This window comes from Hyla sarda, chromosome 7, assembly GCF_029499605.1.
Source record: "Hyla sarda isolate aHylSar1 chromosome 7, aHylSar1.hap1, whole genome shotgun sequence".
Classification (NCBI taxonomy): domain Eukaryota; kingdom Metazoa; phylum Chordata; class Amphibia; order Anura; family Hylidae; genus Hyla; species Hyla sarda.
In genome coordinates, this window is record NC_079195.1 from 46,001,541 (window position 1) to 46,028,927 (window position 27,387).

The following is a 27,387-nucleotide window of genomic DNA, read 5'->3' on the forward strand; positions in this document are numbered from 1 at the left end:
GTCTGTGATCGAGCAGACCAGAGCAGAAGGTGACCGATAATACTGATCTGTTCTATGTCCTATACATAGAACAGATCAGTATTAGCAATCATGGTATTGCTATGAATAGTCCCCTATGGGGACTATTCAAGTGTAAAAAAAAAATGTAAAAGTAAAAGTAAAAAAAAGTGAAAAATCCCCTCCCCCAATAAAAAAGTAAAACGTCCGTTTTTTCCTATTTTACCCCCAAAAAGCGTAAAAAACATTTTTTATAGACATATTTGGTATCGCCGCGTGCGTAAATGTCCGAACTATTAAAATAAAATGTTAATGATCCCTTACGGTGAACGGCGTGAACGAAAAAAAATAAAAAGTCCAAAATTCCTACTTTTTTAATACATTTTATTAAAAAAAAATTATAAAAAATGTATTAAAAGTTTTTTATATGCAAATGTGGTATCAAAAAAAAAGTACAGATCATGGCGCAAAAAATGAGCACCCATACCGCCACTTATACGGAAAAATAAAAAAGTTAGAGGTCATCAAAATAAAGGGATTATAAACGTACTAATTTGGTTAAAAAGTTTGTGATTTTTTTTTAAGCGCAACAATAATATAAAAGTATGTAATAATGGGTATCATTTTAATCGTATTGACCCTCAGAATAAAGAACACATGTCATTTTTACCATAAATTGTACGGCGTGAAAACAAAACCTTCCAAAATTAGCAAAATTGCGTTTTTCGTTTTAATTTCCCCACAAAAATAGTGTTTTTTGGTTGCGCCATACATTTTATGATATAATGAGTGATGTCATTACAAAGGACAACTGGTCACGCAAAAAACAAGCCCTCATACTAGTCTGTGGATGAAAATATAAAAGAGTTATGATTTTTAGAAGGCGAGGAGGAAAAAATGAAAACGTAAAAATTAAATTGTCTGAGTCCTTAAGGCCAAAATGGGCTGAGTCCTTAAGGGGTTAAAGTGTGCTCTACTATTACATCATTAGTTATGTATTAAAGTAAGCGTATAATAAATACAGTAACCCCCCGACATGCGATGGCCCCGACATATGAACAAATCAACATACGATGGCCTCTCAGAGGCTATCGATGCTTTTATATGTCGGGGCCATCGCATTAACTGCTATACGACAGCGCAAAATGCTTAAGCTGCTGTCGGATAGCAGTTTAAGCATCCCGGACAGGTTCACTTACCGATTCCGCTGCTCCGGGTCCACTTTGCAATCCTCTGGCGTCTTCTGCATCTTCTCCAGGGTCCGGGCCTCGCTTTCCGGCGCCGTTATTACGTCGCTGCGCACGCCGTCCCGGCGCCGCAACGTAATAACGTCACCAGAAAGCGAGGCCCGGAGAAGATGCGGAAGAAGCCAGAGGATCCTGAAGAAGATGCCGGAGCAGCGGGACAGCATCAGGAGTGGTGAGGAAGCGGTCCGGAGCGGCGGGGACAGGTGAGTATTAAATGCACTTTTTACATTGCACGAATCCCTCAACATACGATGGATTCGACATTCGATGAGTCGTTTGGAATGAATTACCATCGTATGTTGAGGGACCACTGTATATGTGTGTGTGTGTGTGTGTGTACATATATATATATATATATATATATATATATATATTATGAAAACACTGGCAAAACACCATACCATTAAATATATAGTCTATATTTCATATCAACATTTCATTTTATATATATATATATATATATATATATATGTAATACAACTAGCTTTTTACAATCCTATAGTAATGAGGCCGCTCTGGGTAAAGTCTACGGGCATCCAAACAACCCGAATTCTTTCAACTTTGATCGCTGCGTCTAAAGAGTTAATGCCGGAACGCTGATGTCCGGCATTAGCCACGGGTCCTGGCTGCTGATAGCAGCCGGGACCGTGCAGGTATGATGCGAGCTCAGCTCCTGAGCTCGCTTCATAACCCGCCCATGCCGAAGCGCCGGGTATACCCGACGTTCTGCGGTTAGGGGTTAGTTCATAGGTGGGTAAATATGCTGACTATAGTATACAAGTGACAAGCAGTAGTGCAATGCAGATATAAATACTGAACTTATACCCAAGTATAAGTACACAGTAAAGTGTATTCTGCATGCAGATGTCATGCTTGTACTTATATTTGGGTATATGTTTTGTATTTATAGCTGCATTACACAAAAATATAATATAATACAAATATATTGCAGGCTTTTCTCGTTTTTTTCAGTATATACGGTAGATTATATGTCTGTTGTCCCATTGGACATTTAATAGTTTTTAGGCTTCTGTTTTCTTTGTTACCTATCAGCAGTAATGTTATCTAAGAGCTTGAATACTGCTAATAGAGTATAAGGGACTGTATAATATATCCTTGTATGGACCTGACTAGAGATGAGCGAACTTACAGTAAATTAAATTCATCACGAACTTCTCGGCTGGGCGGTTGCTGACTTTTCCTGCATAAATTAGTTCAGCTTTCCGGTGCTCCCGTGGGCTGGAAAAGGTAGATACAGTCCTAAGAGACTCTTTCCTAGGACTGTATCCACCTTTTCCAGCCCACCGGAGCACCGGAAAGCTGAACTAAATTTATGCAGGAAAAGTCAGCAACCGCCGAGCTGAGAAGTTCGTGACGAATCGAATTTACTGTAAGTTTGCTCCTCTCTGGACCTGACAGTAGGAACATATCCATGCAGTGTGTGTGAGACGCAGCAGCCCCATATACATGTGCCCTCAGCCTATTTACTGTATGTCACAGCTGGGTCTGTCATTCATTGGACACAGCTGCTGACTCCACATACTATGTCAGAATCCGCAGACGTCCTCAGAGGCCATGGATAATGTCCTACAAAGCTGATCTGATGGCAGATGCCAATATAAACTAACCACCCATCTGAGAGCGCGTTCTGTACGGAATATATACGTGCTGCATTATTTACAACAATGGTTACGAGCCTAGGTGAAACTCTACGCAAAATCTAGCAAAAACAGATGACCTAAAACAGGGTTTTCTAACCAGTGTGCCTCCAGCTGTTGCAAAACTACAACTCCCATGTTCACATGTGTATAGACCGTGGCAACAAAGAATCTTTAAAACACTGACAGCCCCCCCGACATGTTTCGCTCTGACCAAGCTTCTTCAGAAGTCTAGGCCAGTGTTTCCCAACCAGTGTGCCTCCAGCTGTAGCAAAACTACAACTCCCAGCATGCCCGGACAGCCGAAGGCTGTCCGGGCATGCTGGGAGTTGTAGTTTTGCAACAGTTTGAGTCACACTGGTTGGGAAACATTGACGTTAGAACATGGTTAAGTGTTGATATTTGCATAGTGATCATTTTACATTGTACTACCATAGTGCGCTGTAGGAACAACTCGCTCTCCCAGAATGCAGTGCGCTGCCATATAGGGTTAGGGATGTCAGCTGTCAGCAATATGACTTGAAATGTGAACCTCTTTTACTCCTATACTACACAATAAACTATGCAACACACTCACAAAATTACTAAACTTTCTATACTAAGCAGTCAGAGGTGAACACAACTTATATTGTCTGTAGGAAAAAAGGGTAAAGTGATTCCAGCTTCAAAAATAGAAAAGTAAAAAAATTAGATTTTATTGGATCATTTAAAGGGGTACTACCGTGGAAAACTTTTTTTTTATTTTTTTTAAATTAACTGGTGCCAGAAAGTTAAACAGATTTGTAAATGACTTCTATTAAAAAAAATCTTAATCCTTCTAGTACTTTTTAGGGGCTGTATACTACAGAGGAAATGTTTATCTTTTTGGATTTCTCTGATGTCATGACCACAGTGCTCTCTGCTGACCTCTGCTGTCCATTTTAGGAACTGTCCAGAGCAGCATATGTTTGCTATGGGGATTTTCTCCTGCTCTGGACAGTTCCTAAAATGAACAGCAGAGGTCAGCAGAGAGCACTCTGGTCATGACATCAGAGAAATCCAAAAAGATAAACATTTCCTCTGTAGTATACAGCCCCTAAAAAGTACTAGAAGGATTAAGATTTTTTAATAGAAGTAATTTACTAATCTGTTTAACTTTCTGGCACCAGTTGATTAAAAAAAAAAAGTTTTCCACGGTAGTACCCGTTTAAGTTTAAAAAAACAAAAACACTAAAGACATGTTGGTAAAAACAAAAGAAACGCCAACGCGTTTCGAGCTTTAAGAGCTCTCTTAATGTCTGTTCCATATCATATGCCTTTGTGGAATTCTGGTAGAATTTTTTAAACTTTTTATTCAGTTTTCTACATTCACTCATATGATGATAGATAACAGGAGGAACGTGACTACTAGAGATGAGCGAACTTACAGTAAATTCGATTCATCACGAACTTCTCGGCTCGGCAGTTGATGACTTATCCTGCATAAATTAGTTCAGCCTTCAGGGGCTCCGGTGGGCTGGAAAAGGTGGATACAGTCCTAGGAGACTCTTTCCTAGGACTGTATCCACCTTTTCCAGCCCACCGGAGCACCTGAAGGCTGAACTAATTTACGCAGGAAAAGACATCAACTGCCGAGCCGAGAAGTTTGTGACAAATCAAATTTACTGTAAGTTCGCTCATCTCTAGTGACTACCTAATTCTACATATACAGTGGCTGAAATCATCAGAGCCCTGTGCCTATTGGTACTATATTAGCCTATTGAAAAAAGTTTTATTGTGGTCAATAACAAATTCCCAGTCTTTCTAATATACCTTTTACTAATAGAAATGACAGGAATTATGTTAAAGGGGTACTCCATTGGAAGGGGTAAAGGGGTACTCCATTTTAAATCAACTGGTGCCAAAAAAAGTTAAAACATTAAAATGACTGTTTAAAACTACTTCTATTTAAAAATCTTAATCCTTCCATTACTTATCAGCTGTTGCATGCTCAAGTTCTTTTCTTTTTGAATTTCTTTTCAGTCTAACCACAGTACTCTCTACTGTCACCTCTGTCCATGTCAGGAACTGTCCAGAGCAGGAGAGGTTTGCTATGGGGATTTGCTCCTACTCTGGGCAATTGCGGACACGGACAGAGGTGTCAGCAGAGAGTATTGTTGTCAGACAGAAAGGAAATTCAAAAAGAAAATAACTTCCTCTCTAGTATACAGAAGCTGATAAGTACTGGAAGAATTAAGATCTTTAAATAGAAGTAGTTTACAAATTTGTTTAACTTTTTGGCACCAGTTGATTTGACAAAAATAAAATAAGAAAATGGTTTTCCCTGGAGTACCCCCTAATAGAAGTTTTCGAGGCTTTTTAGCTCTCGCCATCAAACATGGAGTCCGTTATGTGTTGACCCCAAACAGCAACCTATATTATTCTTCTCTAGAAGCAATATAGAAATGACAGGAATGATGTTAAGCTTTTAAGACTTCTTAGGTCTCGTCATCAGACATTATAGTCAAGCACATAGGAAAGACTGTATAGCAGCTTCTGTCTCTAGAAGTGGGGTGTTTTTTTGTTTTTGTTTTTTCTTCATTTGAAACCTTTTGGAAAGAAAAAATAAATAAAAGAAAAAACACAAAACTTTTGCATCAAGTCCTGGGGCGCACTGAGCACCAACACCAAGTCTTTGGGCTAAACAAGTATTGTTGTTTATTGTCATGCACCATTGTTGTGCACACCCTTAATTGTACAAGTGGATGCATTGTACAACTGAATAAAGTTACACTTAACAATTTAGGCGACACTGCGCCGTACCATAGCTTCTTCTGGAGCGGCATGTACTTTTTAGGTGATCAGTCACCACATCTTTTGCACAACATAAGCCGGGAGACCCAGATTATACCACAGAGAGTAGTGACCTTGGGGGACATGTATCAAAGATTTTACCCCTGTTTTGTGTGTATTTTTTGCACAAAATTTTGCGCAAGCCCTTTTTTTGCGCATTTTTTTGCGCACATTTTGGTAGAGCATGTCCTCCAGATGTGGCTGAATCAGGGTAACTTGGAGTGACATTTATAGTACGCATGGATTTATTAACTGCGTGCTTTTCCTTTACACCAAAAATTTTGCCGCAAGGGCTGCGCAAATATAAGCCCTCTTGGACTTAACGTAGCAAGGTGCTCTAAATCATCGATTCTATTTTCCAAAGAGTGGATTGAGGAGATCACTACATTTACTCCCAATTTATGAAGCTCATTGCACTTGATTGATAAATTTAGCTCTTCTGCGCATAATTTAGAATTCGGGAAAAGGGGTAAACTGCTTCTACCATACATAAATAATGATACATGTCCCTCCTTGTGTGTGTGCGGAGTATTGACATTACAGATCCACCACACAAGCCCACCAGTTCTAATAGCCTATTGTAGGGCGTCCACATCTAGGAGATACATGGCCAGTGACTTCCTGTTCTCTGATCTGGTGGGTGGTGCAAAGTTTACACTATGGGGGACATGTATCATTATTGGTGTATGGTAGAAGCATTTTACCCCTTTTCCCAAATTCTAAATTATGTGCAGAAGAGCTAAATTTATCAATCAAGTGCAATGAGCTTCATAAATTGCGGGTAAATGTAGTCATCTCCTCAATCCACTCTTTGGAAAATAGAATCGATGATTTAGAGCATCTTGCTACGTTAAGTCCAAGATGGCTTATATTTGCGCAAAAAAAGCAGCTCTTGCGGCAACATTTTTGGTGTAAAGGAAAAGTACGCAGTTAATAAATCCATGCGTACTATAGATGTCACTCCAAGGTACCCCGATTCAGCCACATCTGGAGGACATGCTCTACCAAAACGTGCGCAAAAAAATGGGCTTGCGCAAAATTTTGTTCAAAAAAAAATACACACAAAACAGGGGTAAAATCTTTGATACATGTCCCCCTATGTGTAGACCAGTGTTTCCCAACCATGGTGCCTCCAGCTGTTGCAAAACTACAACTCCCAGCATGCCCTTTGCCTATTGAGTTGTAGTTTTGCAGCAGCTGGAGGCATCCGGAAACACTGGTGTAGACTATGGACAATACTTACACCACAACCTATGATGCTATACTGGTCATACAGACATTGTTTTCATTGCTTTATACATTATTTTGATTAATTGTGTGTGTCTAGATCAGTGTTTCCCAACCAGTGTGCCTCCAGCTGTGGCAAAACTACAACTCCCAGCATGCCCGGACAGCCAAAGGCTGGCCGGGCATGCTGGGAGTTGTAATTTTGCCACAGCTGGAGGCACACTGGTTGGTAAACAATGGTCTAGATAAAAAAAAAAACCAAAAAATACTGATCTAGACCATTGTTTACCAACCAGTGTGCCTCCAGCTGTGGCAAAATTACAACTCCCAGCATGCCCGGACGCAGGGAGTTGTAGTTTTGCAGCAGCTGTTCCAAAAAAAAAGACCCAAAAAATACTGAACAGCTGCTGCAAAACTACAACTCCCTGCGTCCAGGCATGCTGGGAGTTGTAGTTTTGCAACAACTGGAGGCTCACTGTTTGGGAAAAAACACTTGTCTAGATGGTAAAAAGTATATCCACTCCCATCCAGCTTGCACCATCCACCGTCCCTACAGAATGCAGCTTGTCATTGCGCTCTGGAAGACACGCCACCAAGAACTGTAATAACACATTGGAGCATGGGTAATTGTGCTTCTTACATATGATCATTGCTCCAAGTCCTCAAGGCTGTGAAAGCAGGAAGAGTCTGAGCGAGCGACTCAGACATTACTAATGACCAGAGTGCTGAGTCAGACTCGTGCATGTGTTGGAGATGCCCTCAAGGGCTGCAGCCCAGTGCAATGTGACAAGGATATATATATATATATATATATATATATATATATATATATATATATATATATATAAATTATATATATTTTTTTGTTATAAATTTTTTTTTTATTAAACCTATATTATTATATCTTATTTTATTATTTATATTATATATATATATATATATTTATTATGTTTTTTATTATATATTATGATATATAGATATACTGTATATATCCTGCACTCGCCATTCCTTTAGCATACCTCAGCATGGACACATTAGGACTAGTAAATAAATGAAGTAGTTAGTAAAGCTGCAGTTCCAGTTCACATACTTCATGTGCAGATGCAGCAGTGCTGAGTTTGCCTTTGGAAAAAATTTGGGGAGCATAATACATAAAAGGTGTTTAGATACCCGACTTATCTATTATTAGTTCTTGAGTTTGCCTTTGGAATATGTTCCTCATATCACATTACATAGGATTACACAACAAGCTACTTCATCTATTCTATGTCCAAATGTGACACTAGTAATTTCTGATCACAGAGAACAATACCTGCACATGCACTTGTGCTTTAAAGAGCAGTTCCACGAGATGGCATATACTGTATGTTTTATTAAACTAATGAATTTGTAATGTTTTATTAATTAAATTAATTAATTTTTTTTTTTTTTTTTTGCTTTTCCATATTGCGTTCTCCTTAGTCTCTGTTCATCCTAAGCCACCTGTTTCATGCATAGTAGAATATAACCAGCTAACATATATGTAAAGTGGTAGAGGAAAGGAAAGTGAGATGCTGTAGCTCTTCATACACTTAGAGAATTAGATACCATCCAGGTCATGTGGAAAGCTGGGTGACCACTTTTGTTGGCCGTTGGCTGTCCGGGCATGCTGGGAGTTGAAGATTTGCAACATCTGGTGGGCCACAGTTTGAGACCATTGCTTTATGGTCTTCACAATCCGGAATACCCAGGAACCAGCTATTACCGACAGATGATTGACTACTACTTAGCTGATTCACATGATAAACATCACCTCACAGACTCTTGACAAATTGCTGCACACACAAACGTGGGGCCAGGGTTACTGGAATATTTTAGTATTTCCATTTGTTCCAACAGAGTGAATATACTGTATGTATGTCCATTTTTAGGAAATCGCCTGTCTGGTTTACAGAAGGGAAGTTGTACTGTGCGCTTGTCCAACACAGAAATAAATGACTTTGTCAAGGACAAAAGCCGTAAAACCAACCAGAGATAAATCTGCACTGTGCAAGTGGTTTCCTTGGAAATGTTGGCTCTCGGTTATATTGCCTGAGATTCTTCATAACTGTAGTAGAGCAGAGTTTGTCATTTGGTGCCACAATGCATTGTGGTTGTACTTACAGTACGACTGCAGGTAAGCCTTACTGCATTATGAGTTATTTCAGTGATGAAATGGTGCAGTCCCCATGACAAACACTGCTCTGCTACATCTGCACCCTATGACAGATGGGACATTGTTGTATGGCCCATATCAGTGTGCTAAAGAGCCCGTACACCTCCACAGGGAAAGGGGCGGGGGGTGGGGGGGGTTGGATGGTAAGGTCAGTGTGCATACCAGCATCCCTGTTCCCCCCCCCCCCCCCCCCCCGCTGCGGAGTACGAAGCAAGTCAACTACAATTTGTAACTTAAATATTATGTTTTTGTTAATTTTTTTCCCCTTCTTTTTCTTGAAATAAACAAGCAACTTTTCTCATACAAAACCATTTGAAGCTGCTTCAGTCACTCATTGAGCAAAGTGCCTGTCACTTAAAACACCCGGAACTGCAATATCTGCATTGCTGAGAATACTCTGGGAATACGCCTGAATTGTGATTGGTAATCCTTTTTTTTTTTTTTTTTTTTGGTAGCAGTAGACATAGACTTTTCTCCACAGTGACCTTGCTGAGACTCTGCTTAGAATGATGCACACTTTTATGCATCATAATATATTCCAGATCTTGTTCGCCAAAATGACCTGTCGCAAAAATGCAAATGATACTATAAGTTATGTTAGCACATAAAACTGCTACTGGGCAATCATGGGCAGTGGAGACCTGGACAATTCTTTTCTTCTTCTTAATCTTCCAGCTATTTTTCTAATGATATACTATCATTTTGTGTGTGTATATATATGACTACATTATATATGTGTGTATGTATGTATGTATGTATATATATATGTGTGTATGTATGTATGTGTATATATATATATATATATATATATATATATATTTTTTTTTTTTTACAATATTGATATAATATATACACATTTAAAAATATGTTGTGAAGTGATTTTGTTTCTTTAATTTAACAGTAACAATGTTTAGCCTGATACAGTAAATAAAAAATTGGCGACAAAATATCAATAAAAATGAATAAATATAAAAATTAAGAGCTGAAACCTCATGTCATTTATATATGAGCACAGTTACACTTATTTGACCCTCATCAATCTAGGGAGGGTGTAATGTGTGTAACTCGTTGCTCCGGGGTGCTTTGCTGCATGGTTATAAATTGAGAAGCCTCGTATTTTCCAGTGTAACCTAAAAAAAAAAAAAAAGCCCCCGATGTAATGAATATTTCAGAGATGAAAGCGACTTTGAATGCAGATACAAGTCTGGAGAAAGCACGGTGCCTTGGGAAAGGAATCTCAGGGCAGGGAATTCTTGTGCTGCTTGTGTAGATCATATATGATTGGGGAATAAACACGTTTTAGAAGAACTAATTATGTTCCTGGTCATGTGACTAGAAGCCGTACATATGGATAGACAGTGGCGGCGGTGGTGGGGCTGGTAGCCAATGCTTTAATCAGTAACCTAACCCTAACCTTGTCACCCCCAGACCTTGTATATAAGAAGTTATGAGCTTTGCTCCTGACGTGTCTACAATACTGAATCCCACACACATCTACCGTACTGACAATGCAAATAAGCAATCCATAATCGCTGGCCGGCTGCCTGCACTTCACCTATAGAGATGGATTCTCGGATTTGTATTCTTCCTACGCTTTCGCTGGAGATGGTCAGATTAAATTGGCTCATTGAGTATTCTAGGGAAAGTGATGGAAGGAGCCACTGCGCCTATAGGGATTACTCCTCAATAAAACGTTGCTCCGACTAGCTAATTTGCTCTTAAATATTTGATCTGGCTGGTAAGCACTTACCAATCTTCACCCTTCTTTAAAGCATTATTTTCATCATTACCTTGAAGTCGGCCGGATGGTACCTGACAATGGCACCGTGCTGCCAGCATGAGCAAGTAGGCTGGGCGCAATCACCCCACATACTTACACACACACACGTCCCAGGAGCAAGCCTATGTATATAGCCAAATGTTATAAAACATACAGCAACCAATACTGATAAAGAGGTATATACCTCTGTGTTCTCTCTATATACACATCATCTATAAAGTACATGACACCTATTGCAGATCTCTCTATAAGCAAATCCCATTCTGCATCACTGAACCTCCAGATAGCCCAGTCTATACTACGTAGGTTCCTATGTGCTGTGATATTCCAAACCAGCCCAGGGATTCTAGATTATACTATTGCCATAGCTTTCTGTAGGGAATACAAACAATGAGGGGGGCATGCTGGATCTGGAATATTTACCACCTCCTCCACCCCCTCAAAAAAAATGTTAAATATTCGCCCCATATATCAGGACAAATACAAATGCCAATATTGATGTTAATCAAAACGTAATGAGAGAGAAGGATCTAAAGGGGAAGGAGACAGACATCTCAATATCACTGGGTCTTTATCCGGAGGGGATCTCACAGCAGAGGAGCTTACCTTATGTATCCTTAAAAATAAGTAAATGACTGTGAAGTTCTCCTTTGAGGCATTTCTCTGTGATCAGTTCTGCAAGCCTACTGTTGAAGGATGTTCTGTGGTTCAGCATCTGCTGCAAGATATTCCTAGCAATCTCCTTGGCTTCCTGAGAGTTGATAGCTGTGATATTAAAGCAGTTGTCTTGGGTTATTAAAACCTGTTTGTTTTAGGATCTGTTTTTCTTTTTTTTTTTTTTTTCTTCAAATTATTATTTTTTTCTCCTTCTTTTTCGGAAAAGGGGTGAAAAAAAACCTGGAGGAATGATTAGAGCAGAAACACAAAAGCTGCTTCCATCTCGAAGTCGCCACTCAAACTGCATGAAAACCATAGAGATTTTTGCTATAGCATTTGCAAGGGAAGGAGTGCCACCTTGTGTCCTGCCAAGTAAAACTCACCTTATATTGGCTACGTTGGCTGTTAAATTCATTATGGCAACCTGTGATCGTCCTGTGTATTTGTGGGGTTAGTTTTTTCTTTCTTTTTTTTTTTTTATTTTTTTTTATTTTTTTTCCACTTATAGATCTTATAGACATTTGGGACATTTTATTGCCCTATAGTTAGTGGAGGTAATAAGAAGAATATTTGGATTTGGGGTAAATGCAGCTTTATTTTACCAGAAAGAGTCCTCTGTTAATAAAGTTTGCAGAATAAGAATCAGCTGCTTTCTTTTTTTATTGCATTGTTTTATGTATTACATTTTGCCGTTGGTTATATTTATATACACAAGTTAAGTTTCAAAAGATTTTGTACATATTATCAAAATTCTAATAAAGGACTCTCTGCTCCTTGAGGTCAGGTGGTACTTTCAGTCACATGCAAATCTCTTTTATGTTATACGAGTTCAGTGGCGATCAGCTAACCTGGACAATATGTAAACATGTGAGTACCATTGCTGTCTGATTAAGGGTCAAGGGTCTTTCCCTGTGTTTCTCCAAACCTGCTACTATGTGATGTCTTAAATTGGATTTATAATTAAGAAGATGACTTTTAAGAAAGTGCTGGTCGTGACAGTGTTTAGTTTCTATTTTATGTTACCAGCTTATGAATCCAGATAGCAGATTTTGTAACTATTGGCAGATATATTACTGATTGGGTGAGATATTTGGGATTCTTAGGGTCCTGCTCTGATATGTGGTTTATGGGACTGATTTGCATGACTTTTCCCACTTTGTAAGAGTCTGTGAACTACATTTGGTACAACCTGGTGTAGTTACTGTATTCACACTTGCCGACATTTGGATCTCAAATCTCTGGAATGCATCACAACTGACTATGACAAGGACTGTGTTATCCAAATTTACACAAATACACAGGACTTTCCACAGTGGATTTGCATGCAAAAAATCTACACTGTAGTACAGTGACGGCAAATGGGGCTAGTTTTGAAATCTGTATGAGAATTGACCGGTGGTTCTGATTTAAAATCCACAGTATTTCAATTTATTCATTCATTTATTCATTCATTTATTCATTTTTTTTATTTATCTGTTCATTTTTTTAAATTTTTTTATTAACACACTCTGAAATGCTCTGGGCTGTGTGTAGCAGAGTGGCAGAGGACGTTCTCCCCTGTATGGCTTCAGATGATGTCGCGCCTGCTGGGGAACGCTCCTTCCCTGTCTGTGGAGCTGACTGAGACTGAGCAGAAAATACAGAGCAATATCAAGGTGGAAAACTAAAAATAAAGGCGGGGGGGGGGGGTTATCATGATGGGGCAGTGAACTGGGAGGATTATAAAATTTAGCAAGAGTACCATGAGAGGTACTCTTTAACCTTTTTGGGACGAAGGGCTTACAGGTATGCCCTCGCGTCCTTGTACTTAATGTCGGCGATCGCCCCCATCGGCCATCAATTCAGATTCCAGGCTGATCGGGTCTCTGATGACCCGATAGCCCAGAAAATAGGGATGATTGGAGCTGTCAGAGACCGCTCCGATCATCCTGAAGGATAGAAGCAAGGTGGCAGTGGTGCCACCTCCTCCTATACCCTGCCATTAGTCAGTTAGGACTAACTGACCAATGGCAGTTGGGGGCAGGGGGTTAAAGGTGAAATCCCCGCTCTGCCCGCCCCTGGATATCGGGCAGAGCCAGGGGGGGTAGATGGTGGCGGGTACCTGAGAGACAGCCGACCCTTGGCGAGGCCAGCGGAGGAATCGGCGGCAGGCAGCAGAGCAGCGGTGAAGGTAGCAGTAAAGATCGCCGTTAAGTGATCTTTACTGCTGCTTACTAGGAGTTGCCAAACTAGAACTCCCAGCATGCCCAGACAGCCAAAGGTTGTGTCTGGGCATGCTGGGAGTTGTATTTTTGCAACATCTGGAGGGCTACAGTTCTGTGTAGTGGTCTCTAAACTGTGGTCCTCCAGATGTTGCCAAACTACAACTTTCAGCATGCACTGACTGTCTGGGCTTGCTGGGAGTTGTAGTTTTACAACATCTGAAGGGGCACAGTTTGGAGACCACTATACAGTGGTCTCCAAATTGTAGCCCTCCAGATGTTGCAAAACTACAATTCCTAGCATGCCCAGACAGTCAGGGATGCTGGATGTGTAGTTGTGCAATATCTGGCCCTTCATATGTTGCAGAACTACAACTCCCAGCATGCCTGGATAGTCCTGGCATGCTTGGAGTTGTAGTTTTGCAACATCTGGAGTGCTACAGTTTGGAGACGACTACTTAGCGGTCTCCAAACTGTTCTTCACCAGTTGTTGCATAACTACAACTCCTAGCATGCCCAGACTGTCCAGGCATGCTGGGAGTTGTTGTTCTGCAACATCTGAAGGGCCAGATATTGCAGAACTACACGCCCAGCATCCCTGACTGTCTAGGCATGCTGGGAGATGTAGTTTTGCAACAGCTGGAGGCACACTGGTGGGGACCAACTGAGTTAGGAAACAGACTCTAGCTCAGTGATTCCAACCCGTGTGCCTCCAGCTGTTGCAAAACTACAACTCCTAGCATGTACGTTCTGTCAGTGCATTCTGGGAGTTGTAGTTTTGCAACAGCTGGAGGCACATGGGTTGGAATAACTGAGCTAGAGTCTGTTTCCTAACTCAGTGGTTCCCCACCAGTGTGCCTATAGCTGTTTCAAAACTACAACTCCCAGCATGTACGGTCTGTCAGTGCATTCCAGGAGTTGTAGTTTTGCAGCAGCTGAAGGTTTGAGGCGTCCCTCCATGTGAATGTACAGGGTACATTCACACGTGCGGGGGTTTACAGTGAGTTTACTTCTACAAGTTTGAGCTGCAGCAAATTTTCCACCGCAGCTCAAACTCGCAGCGGAAAACTCACTGTGAACCCCCGCCAGTGCGAATGTATCCTAAAAACACTACACTACACCACAACTTAATAAAAAGTAGAACACTACATATACACCCCCTTACACGTCCCCCCCTCCCCGTCCCCCCCCCAATAAAAAAGAAAAACATCTCATACGGCAGTGTTTCCTAAACGGAGCCTCCAGCTGTTGCAAAACAACAACTACCAGTATTGCCGGACAGCCATTGACTGTCCTGGCAGGCTGGGAGTCTTGCAATAGCTGGAGGCACCCTGTTTGGGAAACACTGCTGTAGGGTTTATGTGGAGACAAGCCCCATCCTTGTATCCATGTTCGCCCCTATTGCAAATTCCTCATTAAGGCCTCAAATGCGCATGTCTCTCTCTCTCTGTCTCTCTCTCTCTCTCTCTCTCATTTCAAGGCAACAGTTTAGGGCCACATATGGGGTATTTCCGTACTCGGGAGAAATTGTGTTACAAATTTTGGGGGCTTTTTCTCATTTTACCCCTGATGAAAAGGTAAAGTTGGGGGCTACAACAGCATGTTACTGTAAAAAAAATAAACATTTTTACACTAACATGCTGGTGTTGCCCCATACTTTTTATTTTCACAAGAGGTTAAAGGAGAAAAAGACCCCCAAAATCTCCAACGCAATTTCTTCCGATTACGGAAATACCCCATATGTGGGTGTAGAATTCTCTGCAGACGAACTACATGGCTCAGGATTGAGAGAGTCCCATGTACATTTGAGGACTAAATTGGTGATTTGCACAGAGGTGGCTGATCGTTACAGCGGTTCTGACCCCCCCAAAAAACAGATGTGACCACATTTTGGAAACTACACCCCTCACAGAACGTAATAAGGGGTATAGTGAGCCATGACACCCCACAGGTCTTTTCGTTAAAATTGGACATGAAAATTAAAAATTTGTTTTTTTTCCCCTGAAATGCTGGTGTTACCCCAAATTTTTCATTTTCACAAGGGGTAATAGGAAAAAAAACTCCCAAAATTTGTAACCCCATTTCTTATGAGTATGGAAATACAATGCTCAGAAGAGAAGGAGCGCCATTGGGCTTTTGAAGAGAGAATTAGGCTAGAATTGAAGGCCATGTGCTTTTACAAAGCCCCCATGGTGCCAGAACAGTGGACCCCCCCACATTTTGGAAACTACACCCCTCACGGAATATAATACAATAATAATACAGTGAGAATTGATGCCCCACAGGTGTCTGACAGATTTTTGGAACAGTGGTCCGGAAAAATGAAAAATTTAATTTTTCATTTGCACAGCCCACTGTTCCAAAGATCTGTCAAATGCCAGTGGGGTGTAAATGCTCACTGCACCCCTTATTAAATTCTGTGAGGGGTGTAGTTTCCAAAATGGAGTCACGTATGTGTGTGTGTGTGTGGGGGGGGGGGGGGGGGGCTTTGTAAACAAACAAGGCCCCCGACTTCCATTCCAACCAAATTCTCTCTCCAAAAGCCCAATGGCGCTCCTTCTCTTCTGAGCATTGTAGTTCACCTGCAGAGCACTTTACATCCACATATGGGGTATTTCCATACTCATAAGAAATGGGGTTACAAATTTTGGGAGGCTTTTTTCCTATTACCCCTTGTGAAAATAAAAAATTTGGGGTAACACCAGCATTTCAGGGGAAAAAAACAAATTTGTTATTTTCATGTCCAATTTTAACCAAAAGACCTAAGGGGTGTCATGGCTCACTATACCCCTTATTACGTTTTTTTTTTGGTCAGAACCACTGTAACAATCAGCCACCTCTGTGCAAATCACCAATTTAGGCCTCAAATGTACATTGCGCTCTCTCACTTTTCACTTCTGAGCCCTGTAGAGGACCCACAGAGCACTTTACATCCACATGTGAGGTATTTCCTTACTCGAGAGAAATGGGGTTACAAATTTTGGGGGGCATTTTCTCCTATTACTCCTTGTGAAAATGAAAAGTTTGGAGTAACACCAGCATTTTAGTGTTAAAAATAAAATTTTTCATTTTCACGTCCCACTTTAACGAAAGTTCGTCAATCACCTGTGAGGTGTTAAGGCTCACTATAGCCCTTGTTACATTCCTTGAGGGGTGTAGTTTCCAAAATGGTATGCCATGTGTTTTGTTTTTTTTTTACTGTCCTGGCATCATGGGGGCTTCCTAAATGCAACATGCCTCCCAAAAACCATTTCCGAAAAATTTGCTCTCCAAAATGCCATTGTCGCTCCTTCCCTTCTGAGCCCTCTAGTGCACCCACAGAGCACTTTACATCCACATATGAGGTATTTCCTTACTCGAGAGAAAATGAATTACAAGTTTTGGGGGGCCTTTTTACCTTTTACCCCTTGTAAAAATGAAAAAAAAAATGGGCCTACAATAACATTTTAGTGTAAAAAAATTGAGATTTTGATTTTTCTCCTCCATCTTGCTGCTATTCCTGTGAAACACCTAAAGGGTTAACAAACTTTTTGAATGTCATTTTGAATACTTTGACAGGTGCAGTTTTCATAATGGGGTCCACGATAGGGGATTTCCAACATAAACACCCTCAAATTCACTTCTAAACTTAACTGGTCCATGAAAATTCAGACTTTGAAATTTTCGGGAAAAATTGGAAAATTGCTGCTATACTTCTGCTGCTATAGCCCTCTAATGTCTTCAAAAAGTAAAAACATGTCAACTTTATGATGCCAACATAAAGTAGACATATTGTATATGTGAATCAATATATAATTTGTTTGGTATGTCTATTTTCCTTACAAGCAGAGAGCTTCAAAGTTAGAAAAATAAAAAAAAATCTAATTTTTTTTCTGAAATTTTGGAATTTTTCACCAAAAAATGATGCAAGTATTGACATAAATTTGCCACTAACATAAAGTAGAATATGTCACGAAAAAACTATCTCTGAATCAAATTTATAAGTAAAAGCATCCCAGAGTTATTAATACATAATGTGATAAAGGTCATATTTGCAAAAAATGCTCCCGTCCTTAAGGTTATAATGGGCTCCGTCCCCAAGGGGTTAATAAATGTGGGCCACCTTTGGCAATATAGTGTATACCAGTGATCCCCAAACTGTGGCCCTCCAGATGTTGCAAAACTACAATTCCCAGCATGCCTGGACAGCCGCTGGCTGTCCAGACATGCTGGGAGTTGTAGTTTTGCAACATCTGGAGGGCCACAGTTTGAGGACCACTGGTGTATACTATACTTCCAGTGGTGCACCATAATTACTAGAAGTTCTAAAATGTTGCCTAAATTAGGTATTTACTTTCAGTCTCTATAACTTCCCTTACAAATGGACAGACACAGGTACTTCTATACCTGTAAATCTTTATATCCATTATCAGTAGCATTTGTGAGACAGTAACAGGAGTGGTGGTCGGGGGTTAGTATATTTTTATATTTCTCATTATTTAGACACTAGGTGTCTAGAAGTGCATATCCCATTCATACAAATTGAGAATAAGAAAAGGGGGATCCAGGAGAGAATTAAATCACTGGCAACAATTGGCTTACTAAGGACTCTTGGTAAGTCCTATTTTAGGGCCTGGATTTTTATGTATGTGTTAATGAAGGGCAGGATTTGTCTTTGGGGCCTTTCATTCTGCTTCCTGTACCATGCCAAGTTTTTAACATGAGCTCAGATCAGCAAAGGTGCTGAAGACAGATCTGTTTTGAATTGTACTTTGGAAGGCTGCAGCCAAGTACCAATTGTGTAAGGTAACACTATAAGTTTGAATGTCCAGTGGCAGGTAGTTGGCCACTTGTATAGTGTGTGCCACTCAAAGGAAAAGATTTATCATAACCTGTGCAGAGAAAAAGAGGCCCAGTTGCCCATAGCAACCAATCAGATTGCTTCTTTCATTTTGCAGAGGCCTTGTTCAAAGTGAAAGAAGCGAGCAGTTTTGTTGCTACAGGCAACTCTTCTCTGGACAGGTTTTGATAAATCTCCCCCAAAGTGTTTAGTTACTGCTGGACAGGTGGGTATTGCATAGCATCTGGAGTGCAGTTTTTTTATTTATTTTTTTGGGGTGCAGGTGACTAGTGTAAATTTGCTTGTCTCCTCCACAAGCCTCCTGAGTGCATATCCCCGGATGATTTTGTAGAATAGGGGCGTTACAACAATCTGCCTCAGGTAAAGGATCAGGGGTACTTTTTACAACTTTTTAGAGTGCCCCAGCAGTGAATCCCATAAGGTTGTAAGGCTGGGTTCACACTACGGTTTGTAATTACGGTTCCCGCATACGTCTGGGAGGAGGGGTGGGCGGGGCTTAATCGCGGCGCCCGCACTCAGCACGGCTGAGTGCGGGCGCCACGATTAAGCCCCGCCCACCCCTCCCTCCTAGCCGTATGCGGGAACCGTAATTACAAACCGTAGTGTGAACCCAGCCTAACTATGTTGTTCTCTTTTGCCTGAATGTCTTGACGGATGTAATGCTGAACACTCTCAGTGGGATCATCCGGCTCCTGATAATTAGCTACTTCTCTTATTTTGCCGTTTACCCCGACTGAACTCTGTAAAACCTGCTGTGGTGAACATGATGGAAAAGTCCACTCTCTGCATCTATGCGCTTCTGGTTGCTTAGCAACAAGTAAAGAAATGGAGTCTTGGTAGAGTGTGGATGCGAGGACAGGCTGTGGGAGACCCCAGCCCCTCCACCTGATATTTACCATCCCTTGACGTATGTCATTGTCACAACATAATCAATATTATTCACTTCACCTTTTAGTGGTTTTAATGTTATGGCTGATCAGTGCATAATCTGAAGACATGTAACAAATGGGATTTGTAAATTTCAACTTGTGGAGCACTCTGCACATGTCCTCACCGGTCTGTCTCAGAGAGTACAAAGCATTACCCATGAAATAGAATTTGTGATCAATACATCACACAATGTTGTCCCTCTTCGGCCAGTGATTGAGGGGGTGGCAATGTGATGTCTGGAGCCCCAGCACCTGTAGTCTCCCTGGTATCAGGGCTCGATAAGTCACATTGCCACTCACTGGCCAAGGTGGAACATCGGTGTGAACCGCAGCGCAATTTATTGATCTCAGGGAATCTTTATTATAAGGGGCAGATTGGAAATGTTGCAGAAAAACACCCCTATCCTGGTGTACTTCTTTAACAGATTTTGCAATGAGGCCCAAGAGCTTTGAGTGGTTTATTGAGATTTTGAAAAACAACAATTTTTTTTTGCAAAAATGGCACCACACCTGTCCTCCGGTTGTGTGTGGTATTATAACTCCATTCCAGTGAAGTGAAAGGAGCCAAGTTGTAATACACAGGGGTGGGGAAATAAAAAAATAAAAACTGTTTGTCCAAGGGACTAAAGCGGAACACAATCTATAATTTCAACCAAAATAGTACAATCCCCCCCACTAGACCACCAGGGATGGATATAAGATCCCTTTAGACACTGCTGTCAACTTAAACACCGGTGATCTAATGGTTTAATAGTGGCCACGGCGATCGCAGCATGCCAGGCTATTAGTGGTGGGAGAGGTGTAGATAGCTCCTTTTACACCCGAGGCAAGCCCAGAAAATTGCGCCTCACCCCCCCCCCCCCCCCCCATCTGACCCCTATAACTCCAATTTTTCCATATACAGGGATGTATGAGGGTAATCTTATGTGCCATGATCTGTAGTTTTTATCGTAACCATTTATTATCGGAACTTTTATTAGGAAAGGGGCTTATTCACATATATATGCACTTAAAATATTTTAATCACTATTTTTCAGTCTTCATAGGGACTTACATATGGTCTTTTGATTGGATAACGGTGGACAACGCTGTGTTACTGGGGCGGGGGGGGGGGGGGGGGGTGTTCTGCTTCTCCAGTTTATGTGGTGCATTTTGTGTCAGAAAATGCTGGAAGTTGCATTTAGTTACTAGATAACTACAACACCCAGCATGCCCTGATACAGCCTATGGTTGTGTGGGTGTTGCAGCATGTTTCACTGTATAGTAGCACAGTTACGGTTATTGTGTAACATGCTGGGAGCTTGTGTCAGCTGCAGGGCCATAGGCTGAGTTGAGGAATACTGGGAATTACAGTTAGTAACTACAACACCCAGCATGCCCTGATGCAGCCTATGGTTCTGCAGCTGACCCGAACCAAAACAACTCCCAGCATGTTGCACTTTATAGTTCTACAGTTTAGGTTACGGTGTAACATGCTGGGAGTTGTAGTTTTGGTTCGGGCGTGTTTGCGTGCATCCGAGGGGCTCTTGGTTGGCAAGTGAGCATGAAGGGGGGGATTCTGGGGGGTGCAATTTAGTGCGGGTGGCCAGAAACCACTAAAAAAAATTAGCACAACTGGCTGCAGCACTTGTCAGTCCGCCCCTGTACAAAACATACATTCATACACATATTGTACATACACATATACACACACCGGCCACTGCCCCCTATATTATACATTACATACATACATCATACATACAGACACATACATACATACACCCACCGCTGCCCCCCATCATACATTACATACACATCATACATTACATACACATACACACATCACACACAGACATCATACACATACACACATCACACATACACTCAAACCATACATATACACCATACATATGCACACATCATTCATACACCCATCACTGCTCCCCCATCATAGATTACATACACACATCATATATACATCATATATACACACAGACATCATACACACCTCATATATACACAGACATCATACACATACACACATCACACACAGACATCATGCACACATCATATATACACATACATCATACACACATCACACACATACATCATACACACATTATATATACACACCATATATACACAGACATCATACACATACACACATCACACACAGACATCATACACACATCATATATACACAGACCTCATACACACACATCATATATACACAGACATCATACACATACACACATCACACACACATACACAGACATCATACACATACACACATCACACACAGACATCATACACACATCATATATACACATAGATCATACACACATCACACACATACATCATACACACATTATATATACACACCATATATACACAGACATCATACACATACACACATCACACACAGACATCATACACACATCATATATACACAGACCTCATACACACACATCATATATACACAGACATCATACACATACACACATCACACACACATACACAGTCATCATACACATACACACATCACACACAGACATCATACACACATCATATATACACAGACATCATACACACACACCATACATATGCACACATCATACATACACCCGCTGCTGATACACCCCCCCCCCATCCAATCATACATTACATACATATACAACCACCCTTCCCGCCGCCTGCATGCTCGGCCTCCTCACCTGAGCTTGCATCGGCTTCTGCGCCTCACACTGGCATTAAAGAAAAATAAGGGGGAAGTCGGTCTGTCCCTGCTAGCCCGATACAGGGCTAAATCTATGAACAATTCACCTGCCCGGCGCCCAAAACTACTTGTCCCGGGACGTCGGGCGATAGGATTTCCACATCCCTAAATACAGACAACCAGAGGACAGGGGATTATTCTATTCCCGGATAACACCTTTTAAAGCGTACATCCAGTGACTTGCGCAAGGCTATAGACTTTTAATGTAATGATTTTGCAGAAGTCCCATAGACTTGTATGGGACTTTCGCAAATTTCATGGAAGTATCTGGCACCGACTGCTTGGGAGGTGGCCCGAAAATGTGTCATATATCCCTAACCCAAGCCACCATTGGATGTACACTGTTACTTTCTTTTTCTAATGATATCCTTCATATTTCTTTAAAACATTACTGTAATTTCCAAAAACTTTTTCACATGTTGTCCAGACTCAATCCTGAGATAGTGATAGCGAGTTATAACCTTGTGAAGTGCATGGCAATGCTCTAGACTCCCTGGCCAGGCTGTTCTGCTGAACCCATTCACTGCATTAGAGTCTATGGTGGTGTTTTGCATACAGTGTGTCTCCAGCTGTTGCAAAACTACAACTTCCTGCATGCCTGGACAGCCAAAGGGAGTTGTAGTTATGCAACAGCTGGAGACACTCTATTTGGAAAATGCTGTCTATGGGAATGAGACAGGTTTGAGTGACAGCTGGGGAGTGAGGTGCACACTGCCGTACACTTCACCCGGCTGTAACTCTCCATCGCAGTCGGTCTCAGGACTGAGACCAAGTGTGATCTTAAAGGGGTACTCCAGCGGGGGGGGGGGGTTTCAAATCAGCTGGTGCTAGAAAGTTAAATAGATTTTGTAAATTACTTCTATTTAAAAATCTCAGTCCTTCCAGTATCAGCTGCTGTATGCTCCAGAGGAAGTTGGGGAGTTATTTTCAGTCTGACCACAGTGCTCTCTGCTGACACCTCTTTCCATGTCAGGAACTGTCCAGAGCAGGAGAAAATCCCCATAGCACACCTCTCCTGCTCTGGACAGTCTGTGACATGAACAGAGGTGTCAGCAGAGAGCACTGTGATCAGACAGAAAAAATACTTTACAACTTTCTCTGGAGCATACAGCAGCTGATAAGTACTGGAAAAGATTAAGATTTTTTAATAGAAGTAATTTACAAATCTGTTTAATTTTTTTAGCACCAGTTGATTTGGATTTTTTCCCCACTGGAGTACCCCTTTAACTTTTGACATAGATAACAAATCAAAGATTTTTTCAAAATAATAGGGGTCATTCTAACTTTTAAAGTTCTCAAATATCCACCCCACTGATCATGAGAATGAAGGTCTGGGTTAGAGTAGTAAAGTATTGTACACGTCTTCAGCCTCTGTTCTATTCACTCTCTATGGCGGCCTAAGAAAGATAGAGCAAAGTACAGCACCATGTCCAGGAGTCCCATAGTGATTGAATAAGGCATTGGTCAGGCATGCTTGCACAGGCTCAATGCATCCCCTTTAAATGCAATCAATACATCAAAAAATTGTATCAATAAATCTCCCCATGAACACTGTGTCCTTTCTCATGCAAAGCAGCGAGTGTCCTGATCTCTATACCAGGCTTTTCAACTTCCTCGATTGCTGCAGTGCAATTTATATTACAATGCAAATCTTTTTAATCAACCCAAATGTTCCTTTATTTCTTCCCGTAAAAGTAAGGAGGTAAGTCATAGTTGGGCACTGCCCAGTTAGCACAATGCTGCGTATTCTTTCCTGACTTCTCTGCAAAATCATATTTCTTTAAAAGTGCAAATCGAAAGTGATGGAAACTGATTAAACTGCGACAGAAAATAACATCCCAATGGTAAACAAATTGCTGCTTAAAATGAGTTTCACCGGGATTACCTAAAGCGCTCACCTTCTATTGTTACATGATGGACATTAGATGTAAAATATTATCATGGCGGTGAAGGGTAGAACACAACGTCCGTGTTCCTGAACTATAAAGATATGGCATGTGATATGTCAAGTGTGAAATCTTCACAACTCCGAGATATCGTCCACCGTAATTGCTTCTTGTGGTCTGATAAATTGTTCCATAATTGCACAGAGAAACCATTTTATTTGTTTTGCAAAGTATAAATGAATCTCATAGTCTTGTGAAGAAAGCGTTCGGGCAGCCGCTCTCTACGTCTAGTCCCCTAATAACTGAGCAAATTATACATCCATCATGATCACTATGAATTTGGATACATCGTGCTAAAGATTGCAAATAGGGCTGTTTATGTCATAGGGTCTGCTTTATAATTGTTACTTAAAATTCTAATTTGGGGAGTTTTACATCATTATTATTAGTAATTATTGTCCATTCACTCTTGGAAATCTACGTTCTAGCTCTTCAGATATGACACAACAAGGGTATTTGTAAGACGAAGCTAAGAGCTCCAATTCAGGGGCCCAGGAAATGAGCACTAGTCTTAAACTGTACATGTAAAAAGAAAAAAGGATCAACACAAATGTTCTTTTTAGCTGGACCAGAAGGACAGTATATTCACACGTTTTAAGTGGACTGTGTTTGGGGTACACTTCAGCATACCAGCAGAAAGTTATGCCACCGTATACAGTTAGGTACCTGACTTGTGCCCGTTCAGTTCAACTTATTCCGAACATAGACAAAAACTATTACCGTATTTTCTTTTCATTTCACAAAGTAAACTGTCATTTTGCAGACTCCAAAACATGACCACCTTTGCTTTAACTTTATAACCATATGTCCCGTGTTTTAAAGCATTACTATCAATTGACTGTACTTTAGATAAGTTGTCAGAAGTTGAGGTCACACATGGTCTTATTCCTGAAAGCTGCTATCATCAGGGTTATAAATCGAGATTTTCCTAGCTTGTGACGGAAAATATTAGTTATATGAAGACAGGAGGCGAGGATCTTATGCATTAAACTTTCTTTATTAATGCCCATAGCAGAATTACTATCTTCATTTCATTGTAATTCCAACAGAATTTTTTTTTTTAAAGACTACAACTCCCAGCAGTCCTTGTAGTCCCGATAGCCCCTCCTAGCCAGGTGGCTAATATTTAAGGGTCTGCCCGAGTATAACACTTCCTCTTTCTTTATGCGAAAACACAGCCGCACAGGAACCACGAACTCCATCCATACTTCGATACTGCAACATGGATCTTCGGCCAGCCGTCCCCAAGACTCCGACTTAGGAACTGGAAACTGGAAAAACCTGGACAACAGCAATGCCAACTGCACCCCAACAGGGATTAGACTTCGTCCCACAGGGGACCTAGGAACCAGAAAGCCTGTTCACAACAGGTTAGCTGCAAACGGGGACCCACCATCGTCGTTCAATAACCTGAAAAAGGAACAAAGAAGCGTAATAGGGATGGGTCGGGAGGGAAGATACTCTCCTCCTGTCTTCGAATAACTAATATTTTCCGACACAAGCTAGGAAAATCTCGATTTATATATCAGACAGGAGGCTCATATCTTATGCAAGTTCAAAGCTAATAACCTACTGATGGTTCACAGATACACAAGATGACATGACAACATAATCATAGAACCGACATGGAGACATGGTCCTCCGGTCTGAAGTAAAAATGGCGAAAAGTGGTCTCAGAAGACCAATCGGCCGCAATTAAGAGAGCGGAGAGAGAACCCCCCTGATGTGACCACCTTAGTAGCCATCACCCCTCTGGAAGAGTGGGCTCCTAAGAGGGATATGTCAATACCCGCCATACCCATGGCGGAACGCACCCACCGCGCTAAAGTAGCGGAGGTAACCGGATGATGAGGTCTGACATAGGATACAAGGAGTTGAGAAAAGTCTGGGGAGCGCAAATCGGCAGTTTGCGTCTCGTATGCTTGCAGGCAACGGACAACACAGAGCCGTGGATGCGCAGGAAAAAACGGATAAAAAAAACGAGTGGATACCCGTTTTGGTCTGACGGACCACCGAAAACTTGACTACCTGAGGCGAAAATTGTCGCCTAGAAATGTCCAGGGCTTTAACGTTCGAAACCCTCTTGATCGTGACTAGACTTAAAAGGACAGTCAGTTTATAGGACAACAATCTTAACGAAAGGTCACTATTGTCATCCCATGAAGAAAACATATTCAGCAACCTGGAAACATCCCAGGTCGCTTGATATTTGGGATGTGGAGATTGCTTAAACTTGACGCCCCGTAAAAGTCTACACACTAATGGATGTTTGCCAACCGGCAAAGAATCCACCGGACCATGGTAAGCCGAAATAGCTGACCTGTAAACATTAATGGAGCTAAAAGACTTACTGAATTCAAAAGACTCCGCGAGATAATTGACCACTACAGACACAGGCGCTTGAACGGGATCAACCTGTCGTTGATCACACCAACACACCCAGAGTCTCCAGGCTGATTGATATGCCGATCTAGTCCCGGGGGCCCAGGCCATGACGAGGAGATCCCTATCCGACTTTGAAAGGTCGCTATCCGCATCTGGCACCCCGAAACCAGCCACGCTAGGAGAAGCAGGTTGCCCTCCACTACCAGAGGGTGAAGACCCTTAATCGGATTGGTGAGGAGCTGCGGGAAGTGAGGAAGCAATCTGGGATAATCCACTGTCATCCCCAGAAGAAGAGGGAACCATGGTTGCGTCGGCCACCAGGGGGTGATCAACACAATTGTCACCCTCAGGTTCACTATATGTAAGAGAACCCTGGGGATCATTGGGAACGGGGGAAACGCATAGTGCATCCCCTTCGGCCATATTTGGCGGAAAGCGTCTACCGCAGTCGCCTCCGGGTCCGGCCTCCAGCTGAAGAAGCGCTGCAGTTGACGGTTGAGGCGAGAAGCAAATAGATCCACGCCGAACGGACCCCAAAGCCTCCTCAGCTGAAGGAAAACCGAACGATCCAGACGCCAATCGCTGGAATTCCAGTCGGCTACCAAATTGGAAACCCCTGGAATATACTCCGCCATAGGCACAATGTCGCGGGACAGGCAGAAGTGCCAGAAGTCCTTCGATATCCACAAGGATCTTGGATCTGGTGCTCCCCAAGCGGTTGATGTATTGAACCGCCGCCACGTTGTCCATGCGTAATAAC

General features: G+C 41.6%; 2 protein-coding genes across 2 annotated transcripts in view; one reads left to right on the forward strand and one right to left on the reverse strand.

The window, feature by feature from the left end:
- Window positions 1–19,358, reverse strand: part of INSYN2A (inhibitory synaptic factor 2A) — a 71,801-nt gene extending 52,443 nt beyond the window's left edge. The window contains exons 1-2 of the mRNA XM_056528889.1: window positions 19,341–19,358; window positions 11,521–11,679 (exon numbers count right to left, since the gene is read on the reverse strand). The gene's annotated coding sequence lies outside the window, so the exon portion shown is untranslated. The remainder of the gene's footprint in view (window positions 1–11,520; window positions 11,680–19,340) is intronic.
- Window positions 1–27,387, forward strand: part of DOCK1 (dedicator of cytokinesis 1) — a 439,672-nt gene that overhangs the window by 251,272 nt on the left and 161,013 nt on the right. The window lies entirely within an intron of this gene.